This window comes from Argentina silus, assembly GCF_951799395.1.
Source record: "Argentina silus genome assembly, chromosome: X".
Taxonomy (NCBI): Eukaryota; Metazoa; Chordata; class Actinopteri; order Argentiniformes; family Argentinidae; genus Argentina; species Argentina silus.
Window position 1 is genome coordinate 18108296 of NC_139653.1, and position 14374 is coordinate 18122669.

Below are 14374 nucleotides of genomic sequence, written 5' to 3' on the forward strand. Positions count from 1 at the left end.
ATAATAATAATAATAATAATACTGGAGTTGAGACACAACTTGGTTAGAAAGGTGAGTTTCTCAGCATTTCAACAGTCATCAAAACTCAAAATATGTTTTGGGGCACAAACGACTGAAAATGATGGAGCAAGTCACAATGTATCTATTGTGTATTGATATTCTGAAAGAGGACACACAATATTATATGTTTTCTTTTCAGTCTCCTCCATCTACACTCAATGATGATTATTGCAAGATCTTTCCTAAAGATAGGATGAACTTCTTAAGGCAATTGAATATTTTCAGACCGGAAAAACCCCTGGTCTTGATGGCATACCAGTAGAAGCTGGCAAGTTTGAACTATTCCTACAAAAATGGCAAACTGGGTGGTACGCATAAAGACCCAGTCTATTTAAAAAAAAACTGGAGGCCCCTATTCCTACAATGTTGTGACGTAAAAATCCTGGCAAAATGTATAGCGCACAGAATTAAGGTAGTCTTACCAGATATTATTCATTGTGATCAGACAGGATTTTTGCATATACACAGATAATACATTGGAGATGACATGCAACATGTCGTGAAATAATTGATATGAAATAAACATTATGAAACATCAGAGAAACCATGCCTGGTTTTCATAAAATGCAATTAGAATGTATTTATAAATGCCTTGACTTCTTTAATTTTGGAGAATCTCTTATGAAATGGGTTATTGTAATCCCAGGTGTACAATCATTAATAATCAATACTTCCCAGAGAATATTGAACTGTCGAGGTGTTAAACAAGGTTGTTCATTGTCACCAAAAGTGTATGCGGATGATTCAAGATTTTTCTTGAGTACACAATCCAGATCACTGCTGTCTTTTTGAGGACTTGGACAACTTCTCTAGTCTTTCCTACTTAAACCTAATAATTAAAAATGTACTATACTACGTAGTGGATTGCTGAAAGATACAAAATGTTCATTACCAGTTCAACCATGTAGAACATTAAATACTGAACAAAGTTCCCATTTCTTAAAACAAGCCATACAAAGCTGGTTACAATTTCAATTTTCCAGAACAGTCAGATCAAATATTACAGCAAATAATCTGGTTAAACTCAAATATATATATATATATATATATATATATATATATATATTATTTCACATAAACAACTTTTAAAACAATATGGGACTTTATGCTCAATCCTAAATTACAATCAACTGATTGCAGCCTTGCCACAAAATTGGAAGAGGAAAATTGGAAAAGGTAAGGATTTAATTTGTCTGCCTCATATTAAAAATCACAAATGACTGAAAAAGATTAGTATAAATAGATCAGTCTACCAGTTTCATTTAAGGTTAAAAACACTGACCGCTGCTCCATACATGATACATGATTACTGGGGATATTTGACATTCCTATTCATGGCATCAGGTTTATGAATCAACAATTGACTCATCACTTAGCTTTTTTCAATTTAAATTGCTGTATAAAATTGTTGCAACCAAAATAATGCTCACCATATGGGGCATTGAACAATCAGCACTAAGCAGATTTTGTAGTGAGGAAATCGAAGCAGTACAGTAGATCATCTGTTTTGGTATTGCCCTCAGGTGTCTGACTTTTGGTGTAATGTTCAGGAATGGCTGGAAAAAAATAATATTCATCTAAAAATAACCCTACAAAAAGCACTATTTGGTGACTTAGTATCTGACAGTATCTATCTGTACTTCTATCCTGACTGTCTAAAAGCGTCTAAGTGCCTCTGCGACAGCCTCTTGACACAAATATGAGGGAGTCTATTTGTGGGAGTCCTGAGAGAAGGACTGAGAGAAGGGCCAGACTACTAAGTATTTGTTTTCGTTACCCTTGTATGTATTTAGCGCTACCTGCATCTCATATTGCCTTGCAAACCCTCTAACTCTATACCTGTAACTACCATAATGTACTTTCTCCCCATTCCTGTTATTTCATCCCACAGGAGGACACATAGACGCTATACCTCCCCTTGCAACCCATCTAATCTAGTCTACCCACCATGCTCAACTGGCCATGACCTCTCTGGTCGAGGGGGTGGCACAGGGCTCCTCATCTCACCTATGTGGTCACATAATGCCCTTCCTCTGTCGCACCTTTCCATATCCACCTTTGAATTCCATGCTGTTTCTGTCACCTTCCCTGTAAAACTTCACATTGTTGTTATCTATCGTCCCCCAGGTCAGCTTGGTGACTTCTTGGAAGAGATGGATGTCCTTCTCAGCTTCTTCCCTGAGGACGGCACACCGCTCACACTACTGGGTGACTTCAACATCCAGTCAGAGAAGTTTCACTCGTCTGGCCTTCTTAACAGTCTCTCCTCGTTCAACCTTAACATTTCCCCACTCTCCTCCGACTCATTAGACGGGCAATCAGCTTGACCTTGTCTTCACCAGTTCCTCCCATACCTCCAACCTTACTGTTACCCCTCTTCCATTTTCTGACCATAATTTTGTATCCTTCCCCCTTCCCCTCAAATCCAACCCCTCGCAGTCAGACTCTACCCATACTGTATCGACTCATCGCAACCTGCAAACCCTCTCGCTCACCTCTCTCTCTTCCTCTCTCTCTTCCTCTCTTATCCTCCCTACCCTCTGTTGAATCCTTCTCCCTTCTATCTTCTGATGCAGCCTCCTCCACCCTCCTATCCACTCCTCAACCTTTGACTCTTTCTGTCCACTGACCACAAGGCGAGTACGATCCTCTCCACGCGCTCCTTGGCTGTCTGAAACCCTGCAAGCTTGTAGATTAGTGCTCTGGGCAGCTGAGAGGAAATGGAGTAAAACCAGCCTCCCTGCTGACCTAAAACCTTATCTCTCTCTCCTCCTCAACTACACCTCCTCTGCATCAGCTGCTAAAGCTTCTTACTACCGTTCCAAAATTCAAGCCTTTGCCTCTGACCCAAGGAAACTGTTCTCCACATTTTCCTCACTCCTCAACCCACCCCCCCCTCCCTGTCTGAAGATGACTTTGTCCTCTACTTTGAGAAGAAGGTTGATGACTTTAGCAGCTCCTTCACTCAACCTCTCGCCTACACTGCTACCACTTCTCCCAAACCCACTGCGCTACCCTCGGTCTCTGGTTTATCAGCTCTTTCCCCCCTCTCCCCTGATGATATACTAAAACTTGTCACACCCAAGCAGGCAACCACCTGCCCTCTCGATCCTATCCCCTCACCCTTTCTTCAATCCATCTCCAAAGACCTCCTACCATTCCTTACCACCATAATCAATTCCTCTCTATCCACAGGATATTTCCCAGCTGTCTTTAAGACAGCCAGAGTCAAGCCTCTTTTCAAGGAGAAGAATCTCTTGACCCGTCTGCTGTCCATAACTACAGACCGGTATCTCTTCTCTCCTTCTTATTTAAAACCCTTGAACATGCTGTCTCTAACCAACTGTCTCACTATCTCCTTCAGAACAACCTCCTTGACCCTCACCAACCTTTAAGGCTGGGCACTCTACTGAGACTGCTCTCCTTGCTGTCACAGAGACCCTCCACTCTGCTCGAGCTTCCTCCCTCTCCTCTGTTCTCATTCTTCTGGACCTGTCCTCTGCATTTGACACAGCAAACCACCAGAGCCTTCTCTCCACCCTCTCAGAGCTGGGCATCTCTGCACGCTCCTGGTTTGCATCCTATTAGCCAATTGCTCTTTTAGGTGACGTGGAGAGGGTTGCTGTCTTCTTCACGTGCCCTCACCACTGGGGTCCCCATGGGTTCCGTCCTAGGACCCTTACTGTTCTCCCTCTATACTAAATGTCTTGGCTCTTTAATTTCCTCACATGGTTTCTCCTACCACTGCTATGCAGATGACACTTAACTCTTTCCCTCTTTCCCCCCCTCTTGCAGACATTTCTGCTTGGGTGTCAGCCCACCACGTCAAGCTCAACCTTAGCTTGAGCTGCTCTTCCTCCCTGGGAAAGCCTGCCCTCTCCAAGACTTTTCCATCACAGTCGAGAACTCCACTGTGACCTCCTCCCACACAGCCAAGACTCTTGGGGTGATCCTTGACAACCACTGCGAACATCACAGCGACAGCGCACTCCTGTAGATTCTTCCTCTACAACATCGGAAGGTTACGTCCATTCCTCATGAAAGAAGCAGCACATCTCTTGGTCCAGGCACTTGTGATCTCCGGCTTTGACTACTGCAACACACTCTTGGCCGGGCTCCCCACCTCTGCCATCAGACCTCTGCAGCTCATCCAGAATGCTGCTGCTGGTCTGGTGTTCAATCTCCCAAATTCTCCCATGTTACCCCCCCCTCCTCTGGCTGGCACCACCGCCTCTATGAGGATGCAGCGGTCGGTGTTCAGTTACGGCTTTTCACTGTCTTGGCTCCTCGGTGGTAGAACGAGCTTCCCGCTGCAGAGTCACTACCTATCTTCTGCCGTAGACTGACTCTTCAGGCTACATCTTGACTGTCCCTCCTAAAGTCCTCTTCACCCCTGAGCACTGTACAGTTCCTCTACTGTTAATAATAATTTTAAAAAAAATATCCTAACTATAGGCTAACTCCACATACACTCACTGGCCACTTTATTAGGTACACCTGTTCAACTGCTCGTTAACGCAAATAACTAATCAGCCAATCACATGGCAGCAACTCAATGCATTTAGGCATGTAGACATGGTCAAGACGACCTGCTGAAGTTCAAACCGAGCATCAGAATGGGGAAGAAAGGTGATTTAAGTGACTTTGAACGTGGCATGGTTGTTGGTGCCAGGCGGGCTGGTCTGAGTATTTCAGAAACTGCTGATCTACTGGGATTTTCACGCACAACCATCACTAGGGTTTACAGAGAATGGTCCGAAAAAGAGAAAATATCCAGTGAGCGGCAGTTCTCTTGCCGAAAATGCCTTGTTGATGCCAGAGATCAGAGGAGAATGGCCAGACTGGTTCGAGATAATAGAAAGGCAACAGTAATTCAAATAACCACTCGTTACAACCAAGGTATGCAGAAGACCATCTCTGAACGCACAACACGTCGAACCTTGAAGCAGATGGGCTACAGCAGCAGAAGACAACACTGGGTGCCACTCCTGTCAGCTAAGAACAGGAAATTGAGGCTACAATTCGCACAGGCGAAGATTGCCTGGTCTGGTGAGTCTCGATTTCCGCTGCGACATTCAGATGGTAGGGTCAGAATTTGGCGTAAACAACATGAAAGCATGGATCCATCCTGCCTTGTATAAATGGTTCAGGCTGGTGGTAGTGGTGTAATGATAGGATATTTTCTTGGCACACTTTGGGCTCCTTAGTACCAATTTAGCATAGTTTAAATGCCACAGCCTACCTGAGTATTGTTGCTGACCATGTCCATCCCTTTATGACCACAGTGTACCCATCTTCTGATGGCTACTTCCAGCAGGATAACGCGCTATGTCACAAAGCTCAAATCATCTCAAACTGGTTTCTTGAACATGACAATGAGTTCACTGTACTCCAATGGCCTCCACAGTCACCAGATCTCAATCCAATAGAGCACCTTTGGGATGTGGTGGAACGGGAGATTCGCATCATGGATGTGCAGCCGACAAATCTGCAGCAACTGCGTGATGCTATCATGTCAAAAATCTCTGAGGAATGTTTCCAGCACCTTGTTGAATCTATGCCACAAAGAATTAAGGCAGTTCTGAAGGCAAAAAGGGGTCCAACCCGGTACTAGCATGGTGTACCTAATAAAGTGGCCGGTGAGTGTATGTCTGAGTACCTTCTTAAAAATGTATCTCTTGTTACCCAATATGGTGAAGCATTTTAGTTGGTGTTGTTTCATTCGTGGAGCTAAGAGCTAGAGTATATAAAATACATTGAACTGATCCTGTCATTATAACTGTTGTCACAGTTAGTAGTGCAAAAATGGTACTGCAGATTTTACAGTATAGCCTTTCATTCTTTTAGAATGTTGTTTTATTTAACAGTATTATTTGACGTATTTGAGGGTTACTTTGCGATTAACTGTGAGAGCGACAGAGCGACAGTGAGAGCAGGCCAATCGGCCTTTTCTTTGTTTCCAAGGTGCATTCTATCTTGTGCTAGGCGGCAACCTGTCATGCAAATGAAATAGATATAACTAGCGGCAACCCGTCATCCGGACAGTCAAAAATCATTGGATCTAATTGCTTTTACTTAATAGTTTACTGAATAGTTTACTTATATTTTATACAATAATGCCATGGCATTGTCACAAAGTGGGAAAGCAGACAGTGGCAGTGGTAATGAACAACCCTTTAAAGATATGCAATTGGCTCTCGCATGCGGGCTTAAACAAATTAACAGGTGTCCCCCTCCATCCAACAGTCTTAGCATCGAAAGTCAATTAATTGGTCGATCAAATCAAAAGTTGCGTGTATAAGCTCATGTTTGTAGACTAGGGCTACATTGTAGCCTAGTGCTTCTTTAATTTGTGTGGATTCATGAATTTACTTTGCTTTATGTGATAGCATCATTTTAAAGCAGTCCACAGATTTGGGTTAGTTGGGAATTGGTTTGGAGTAATGATAAACAGGAGAATGAGAGGCGGGTAGTTTGTGCGAGGTAGCCTATATGCTGTTTGAATCCCGCCTAGTGCTCAGTGCCATGGGGAAAATGTGCCTACAGAAAAGTTTTGTTCCAAAAGATGTCCTATGAGGCATTTTCCCTCCTGTCCCGTCCTGTCCCATCCTGTATCTTGCTATCTGTGTGGTTGTTGCCTCTTGTGGGCCATGTTGTGGTGTTTATTGGATTCATCAGGAGCCCAGGGACAGTATTTTTGACAAGCATCAATTAATCTTTATTTTTGTAAACCGAAGGAGCTATTGGCCCTCCATCCCGCAGAGTCTGGCGCCTATCCTGACCCAGTTAGCCCACATTATGCGCACTATAAAGCTTTGATGATTTACATGAGTGATTACTTGATTTGTGTGGATACAGTGAATTAACCTGGCCAACATGAAGGCCAGAGACAGTTTAAAGTTCCACGGCAGCCCGGTTCTTAGCCTAAAACCGTCCCAAAGGTGCTTCTTGAAAAGGGTTGTAGTCTCCTCTTGCTTAGAGAATTATATATGGAGATGGAGATTTTCAAATGTTTTAAGAATTTACTGAAGACACTGTCCTTACTCCTGTCTTGCATGAAAATTCCTAACCCATGGTTGCATTATCAAAGCCGACTCATGCTTATACTATATGTCAAATTACGCTAAAACTTTTACCCCGCGTCTCCTTGCTGTCGGGAGTTGGTTGCCACCTGCATATAGGGCCTATGAGAGAATGCCTGATGATGGTATGAGAGTAGATTAAGAAAACCATCACAAACCATTCTCTCTCATTTTTATTTTAGTGATTATTTGAAGGGAACACCAATAATGTCAGTACTGTCAATAAATAATACCAACAGAAGGAAGGATCTTTGGTATGGTTGCTTTCCGCAGCACTTTACCCGTCTTCACAACTAGTGTCTGCCTCAGCAGTGGCATTGAGGTAAACCACTGTTGCGATGGCAGTATGAACCTTTTAAACACTGGTCTACTGTAAGATGTTGATCTTCACTGTTTCCATTAAGCACCGCCTTAGCAATGACTGGTTAGGCAGTATTAGGCATTAGGTTTGAGAGGTTAAGGTAAAGGGAAGTTGTCAGGGGAAGGCATAAGCAAACATTAGCATTAGCAACAAGAACTAAAAAAAATATATGGATAGATTAGCTATGTAGTTGAAAGAAAGGTAGATACTGTAGTAGGATGGCCAGATGGATAAAAGACAGTAGAGGGTAGGATAGCCAGATAGATGAGAGAAGGTTAGATATAAGGTTAGAGGATTGTTAAGGTAAGATAGATAGAGAAAAGTACAGAGAGAAAGAGAGAGAGAGAGAGAGTGAGAGTGAAATTTGGTTTTATTGGGGTAGAACTGGTTGCCAAACTTTGTGGGCTTATTGAGTCATAAGTCTTATTTTGGTAATAGAAAAAACTTTAAAGATGATTTGCACAATAGATAGATAGATTTGCTGGGTATTTGAAAGAAAGGGAAATAGTGTTATTATGGTAGTGCATACAGTTAAAGATAGTTTGGTTGGTTGCATGGATGAATGGTTGGTTGGATGGATGAATTGATAGATGATAGATAGTTAGATGGAGAGATCTATCCATAGATAGTTAGATCCATAGATAGATGAACGAAGGTTAGATAGATAATGTAGATAGATAGACAGATAAAGTTAGATAGATGAGGGAAAGATAGCTCTACACTCCCAAGAGTTTGGATTTGAAATCAAGTAATTACGATGAGAAAGAGATTTTATTTGATGATATTTGTCTACATATTGGTTTCACCAACACTTTTTATGCATAGTCCCCCTATTTTTGGGACAGATTAATCAAATGTCCAAATCAAACACTCATATTTAGCATTTGATCAACAATCCTTTCCATGCAATAACAGCCTGTGTCCGACCCATTGATCCCACCAGATGCTGGGTATCTTCTCTGGTGATGCTCTGCCAGCCCTGTACTGCAACCATCTTCAGTTGTTGTTTGTTTTGAGGTCTTTTTGCCTATCTATCATCAGGAAATGAGTATAAGTATGAGCGATAACTAGTTGAAGCAACCCCACTACTACTACTAATAATAATAAGTATGAGCAAGAACAATAGTAGGACTTGCTGAAGCAAGCCAACTAATTAGCAAACAAGGCCCTTTTGTCAAAATTGCCCCAAAGTCGAGTCGAATAGTGACACTCTTAGTTATATGCCCTTCGCTACCCCCTACCTACCTCCTTGCAAAGCATTCCTCCTTTTGTTTCTTCCTGCCAGTTTAAGTTGCCTGATTTGTAAACATCTTTACGTCCTACTGATACGTAACCCACATGTAAACATCTTTTCTAGGGTTGTATAGATTAATAGATTAATCAACTAATGCTTTAGATGCAACTTATTTTTTAAAATTATTTTTTAAATCTGATTTCTTTATATCAGACCAGGGACAAGAAGTTAATGCTAGAGTGATTGATATGTAGCCAAGTAAACTATAGTGTTGCACCAAGGAAGCTTGGATCACCTTTTGTCTTGACTATGGGAATGGCAATTCGCACCTTTGATTTGGAGGCCATCATTTGATTGTGAACTTGTAAAGTACTCTATTACTCTCCCACCCTCCTATGCTTTCTCAGACAATTCTTTACATACAATGTTGTACAGAATGATTGATAAGATCAGGCTGCAGGGCAAAGTCCTTAACTCTAAACCTTGGGAAGCAAGACAATGGTGGCAAGAATAAAGTGTCTTATTTTAGGCTGTCCTCCATCTCTAAAAAACAGTTACTCTCTACTCTAACTTGGTCCACATATATTTTTTTCAAAGAATATTAGGTCCTATTTTCTAAAGCTGCCTGGGCTGCTAACTGGCTTCATAGGGTGTGAGGAGGTGTTGCTGGTATATTTCGCCACATGGAAGGAGAACCAATTGTGTGTTTGGCGCCATCTCTGCAGGGATTAGGGGTGTCATTAAGCGGCCATCGTGGGCTGTATCCCTGAGCCTCCCAGTTACCTCATTAAAAAAACAGGACCTGGCCTTTATCACAGCTCTCCCTGATTAGGCATTGATTGGCCTAACCTCCCTATCATCACCACCCCTAACCACCCGTGCCAACTACTGTCAATTGTGCCAGCCTGTGGTCCCTGACCTCAGCATGATGAAGTCACTTTTATCAGCCATTATAACTTAGATCATTCAACTATGAAAAACTATTTTCCTTTATTCTGTAATTTTATACTAAATTAAAAGTTTATATTGTTTGCAGATTGTTATGTATGTCTAGTAGTATCTTGAAGTGTAGCCTCTCATGTTTGTTACATAGCACACCTTTGCAATGTAAGGTAATCTACTTCCTATCTACTGCTCTGCACAGTGGCAGTTAATAATAATAATAATAATAATAATAATAACAATACATTCATTTTGTATAGTGCTTTTCTCAGCACTCAAAGACACTTTACATCCACAGAGAAGATAATCAATATTACAAATAAACAAGGCAATACAAACAAAAAGCACAGACAGCAAAACAAATAAGTCAAGTACTGATAGACCAAGGTAGGGGGAAGGTACTAGACATTAAAAACAAGTTTAAATAGAGGGAACGTTTCAAGGAGGAGAGTGTGTTGGATTCCTTGATGTGCTTTGGTAGAGTTTTCCAAAGGGTAGGGTTGTAGTAGAGAAGGCCCATCCCCCCCGGTTCAGTGGTTAGTCCTGGTTATGGGAACAAGGAGGTTGGCATCAGCTGACCATAGGCTGCAGATGGGGGTGTCTTGATGGAGCAGGTCAGAGAGGGAGAGGAGTGACATGTTGTTGAGGACCTTGTAGGTGGTGAGGAGAATCACAAACTGAATTCTGAATCTGACTGGGAGCCAGTGGAGGTTTTGGAGGACTGGAGTGGTGTGGTCAGTGGAGGGGGTTCTGATAACCAAACATGCGGCTGGGTTCTGTACGTATTGGAGTCTGTTGATGACTTTGTTGGTGGTACCAAAGAGAACACTGTTGCAGTAGTCCATTCTGAATGTTATAAATGCATAGATGAGAGTCTCTGCATCACTGAAGGCGGGCAACATTCCTGAGGTGGAAGAAAGCAGTTTTAGCCATTCGTTTTGAGTCGTTCAAGACAAATCAGAAACTCAGAAATACAAGCTCCTGATCGGGAAAATCCATATGAACAGCCCTCCAACTTGTAATTACAAGTGGGAAACCCTGGGATGATCCTCAAGCTCAGAGTTTCCGACCTGTAGTTCTCTGACATCATGTCAACAAGAAAGTAACCGCGAGCATGGCAGGATTTTCAGTAGCTTACGCTAAGTGAAGTAGATATATAATATCAATGAGGTTAAGCTGTGAATACACCCTGCAGTTTGTTTTCGTGCATGAGATGAATTTTGGAGCATTGTAAAATTGAAAGCTAAAGCAGTAACTGGCCAACGTTAGCCATCACCTGCGGGTGTACATGTTGTTTGGAGTTTTTAACTTCAAATCACTTGAATGCTCTGAGGTCCGAGATCACAAGTGGGAATTCCAAGTTTCCGAGTTGGTCAAGAATGCACCATTTGATGTGAGGTTTGAATGAGAGGGTAGAGTCCAGACTGATGCAGAGGACATGGGTGGATGTGGAGAGAGTGAAGCCATCAATTTTGAGGGTGAAGTTTTGGGCAGAGACAGAGAGGGATTTGGCGCCAATTAATATGATTTCAGATTTGTTGCAGTTCAGTTAGAGAAAGTTATGTTGCATCCAGGATTTGATATCAGTAAGACAGTTTGTTAGGGTGGAGTGGGTGGCTGCAGTAATTGTTTTGGTGGTGAGGTAAAGATGAGTGTCATCAGCATAGCAATGGAACCGAAAGGCCATGGCGATGGATAATCGGTCCGAGAGGGAGCATGTACAGGATCAAGAGGAGAGGACCAAGCACCGAACCATGAGTCACTCCTTGGGTGACAGGGGCAGTGTTGGGCTTGCAGTTGTTGATAGAGATGTAGTGCTTTCTGTCTGAGAGGTAGGATATGAAACAGTTCAGGGCAGTGCCGGTTATGACAATGCAGCTCTCAAGGCAGGTGGTGAGGATTGAGTGGTTTATAGTGTCAAAAGCAGCTAAAGTCAAGGAGGAGGAGGATGCTGAGGGATCCAGCATCAGAGGAGAGCAGTAGATCATTAGTGACTTTTAGGAGCTCTGTTTCAGTGCTATGTTGGGATTGGAAGCTAGACTGAAATGGAGGTTGTTGGAGTCCAGGTTGGTTTTGATCTGTGAGGCAACAACTTGTTTCAATATTTTGGACAGAAAAGGGAGGTTTGAGATGGGTCTATAGTTATAGGGGATATCAGGGTCCAATCCAGGTTTTTAATGGTGGGGGTGACAGCAGCAAGCTTAAGAGCAGAGGGGACATGGCCAATTGAGAGGGAGGAATTGACGGCTTTGGTGATGAGCGGACTGATTGTAGGGAGTCAGGCCTTTACCAAGGTGGAAGGAACTGGGTCCAGAGCGCAGGTTGAGGTTTTCATGTTTGCAACCACTGTAGATGATTTTCAGAGATCGGGGGTTGAACAGTGCAAAATTCATATGTGATTGCTTTTTGATAGGTTGAGAAGACTTGACCAAGGATCTCAGACAGGCAGGATGCACAGGTTGACTGTTATGATGATTTTGTGAGCAACACAGAGCAGTCTATGGTTGGACCCTGGGTTTCTCACCTCAGCATTTTTAAAAAAAAAAAAAATTTCTTTTACGTAGCAATGCTTGGCTGCCATTTAGAAAAAGACAGCCATGGGGGCAACTGTGGACAAAATCTGTGATGGCCCTATATTCAAATTCGTTTTTGAGGTCTGTTGAAGGTTATATACTCTCATCATTAAGACACTTTACTAAAATTGGATCTCTCCACTGGACAACAATTCCTATGGCATGGAGTGAAATGCATAGGGCAGATTTCTTGTCATATTTCATAACATTAACATCATATGAGGAGTCATGTTGCATATCATTTTAATCAGTAGATACTAGAGAACAGTAATATTTCCTTTTACACTTGTTTACATGTAAAATATTGAAACTAGGGATGAAATACCAGCAAGGACACCTTGCACACTTTTGTCATATGTTTGTGTTCTCTACACTCCTACAAACATTATAAACCACAATTTATCTTACTGTACCAATAATCTATTCAGGTATGGCCATTCAAAATGAGTCTGTGTGACTGTGGTCTTATTAGGGATATTAGCAGCCATTTGGAAAATGGCCGCCAGGCGGGTATAAGACCAAATTTGTAATGGCCCTATAGCTAAAAATGCTCCTTAAGACCTGCCCTTGCTCTGTGTAAAATGTGGTGCTTTATCACAAAAGGCACAATTCCTTCAAAATGTGGCATCTAGCTGCCTCACCAATTCAGTGTCTATCATACAGCATCATTTGTGTGGACTTACACAGTAAACTCATCCATAAGGAGATTATTCCTCTCCACAGTTTGTAACTCCCTTGCTTCCATCATCTAGTGACTACAGTAAGTATGTGTAATAAAGAGCGGAATGGTTATATTCCTTGTGAGAAATGGCCAGATGATATAGATCACTGCTGTAGGTTTAGAGTTCATTACTATAAAAGACTGGTTACACCAGTGTTATGGTGCTGAATTAAGTTAATTGGATCAATTTGTTCTGTTCTGATGTCCTCATCACAATGATTATGACTTAGGTGTTGTAAAAACTCCATATTTATTTTCTCTATTTTCTTTTAATTCAGGACTTGTATCCTATAACTGCTCTCTCTCTCTCTCTCTCTCTCTCTCTCTCTCTCTCTCTCTCTCTCTCTCTCTCTCTCTCTCTCTCTCTCTCTCTCTCTCTCTCTCTCTCTCTCTCTCTCTCTCTCTCTCTCTCTGTCTTTTTTATGTGTCTGTGTGTGGTATGAGAACATCTGGTCTATAAATGACCCTTTGTTTCTCTCTCTGTCAACTTATCAGAGGAGGCAGAGGTGTGTTCAAACACTAACCACACCTCTGTAGCTCTCATACCTTGGCGAGACTACCCAGTCTAGTTTCGAGTAGTGTCTGTAATGGCCTTGGAGCACCGGAGCTACGGTTAGGTCTCAGAAATACAATCATACACACATGGATTTGTGGAAATTAGAATTCCAGTTAAATGTAAGCATTTACATGTGATAAATATCCTGTTGGATTTCACAAATGTGGAAGCTGAAGTATTGAGGCTATGTGCCGAGGCTAAGAGCGGGGAGAGACACAGACACTCTCCTCATACACCTCATACTCACTAAAGAGTGCTGTTCGAAGTTCTGTTCTACTTTGTACTGTTACTAAATATATTTAGAACCTCTAAAAGAGTAGCAACATTTCACTAATATGAAATATGAACTCATTCTTAACTTCAATCTATGGCAATAATAAATGTTTGTGTGTTGATAAACATTAGCAGAAGTCTACTGTCAGTTTCTGCTATTTAAACCATACAGTGTGATATTAGTCCCATTTCAAGGCAATTAAGATAATTTCATACCCATTAACATTTTCAATATAGGTACCTTTTCTGTAATACCTTTTTTCAATACCATAAAATTAATGAAATTTGGATCCCTTGGATTGAATATTTCAGAAATTTGATTACATCCATAATCAAGCCATTCTCTGGGGTTCAACTTTAGTCATGCTTTGTAAAATTACATGGTCATGGACACACAGTGGTGTAAATGGTTAGAAAATGAAGAATTAAACTTTTGACAAATTGTGCTGTATTACACAGAGAGGCCACTTTGCAATTATTTATGACAACATTATCTTATGAATATTGAATTATGTAATAGCTCCTTCTCAGAATTAAAGTTTATACAGCAGCCTGAAGTTTGTGACTCTTAT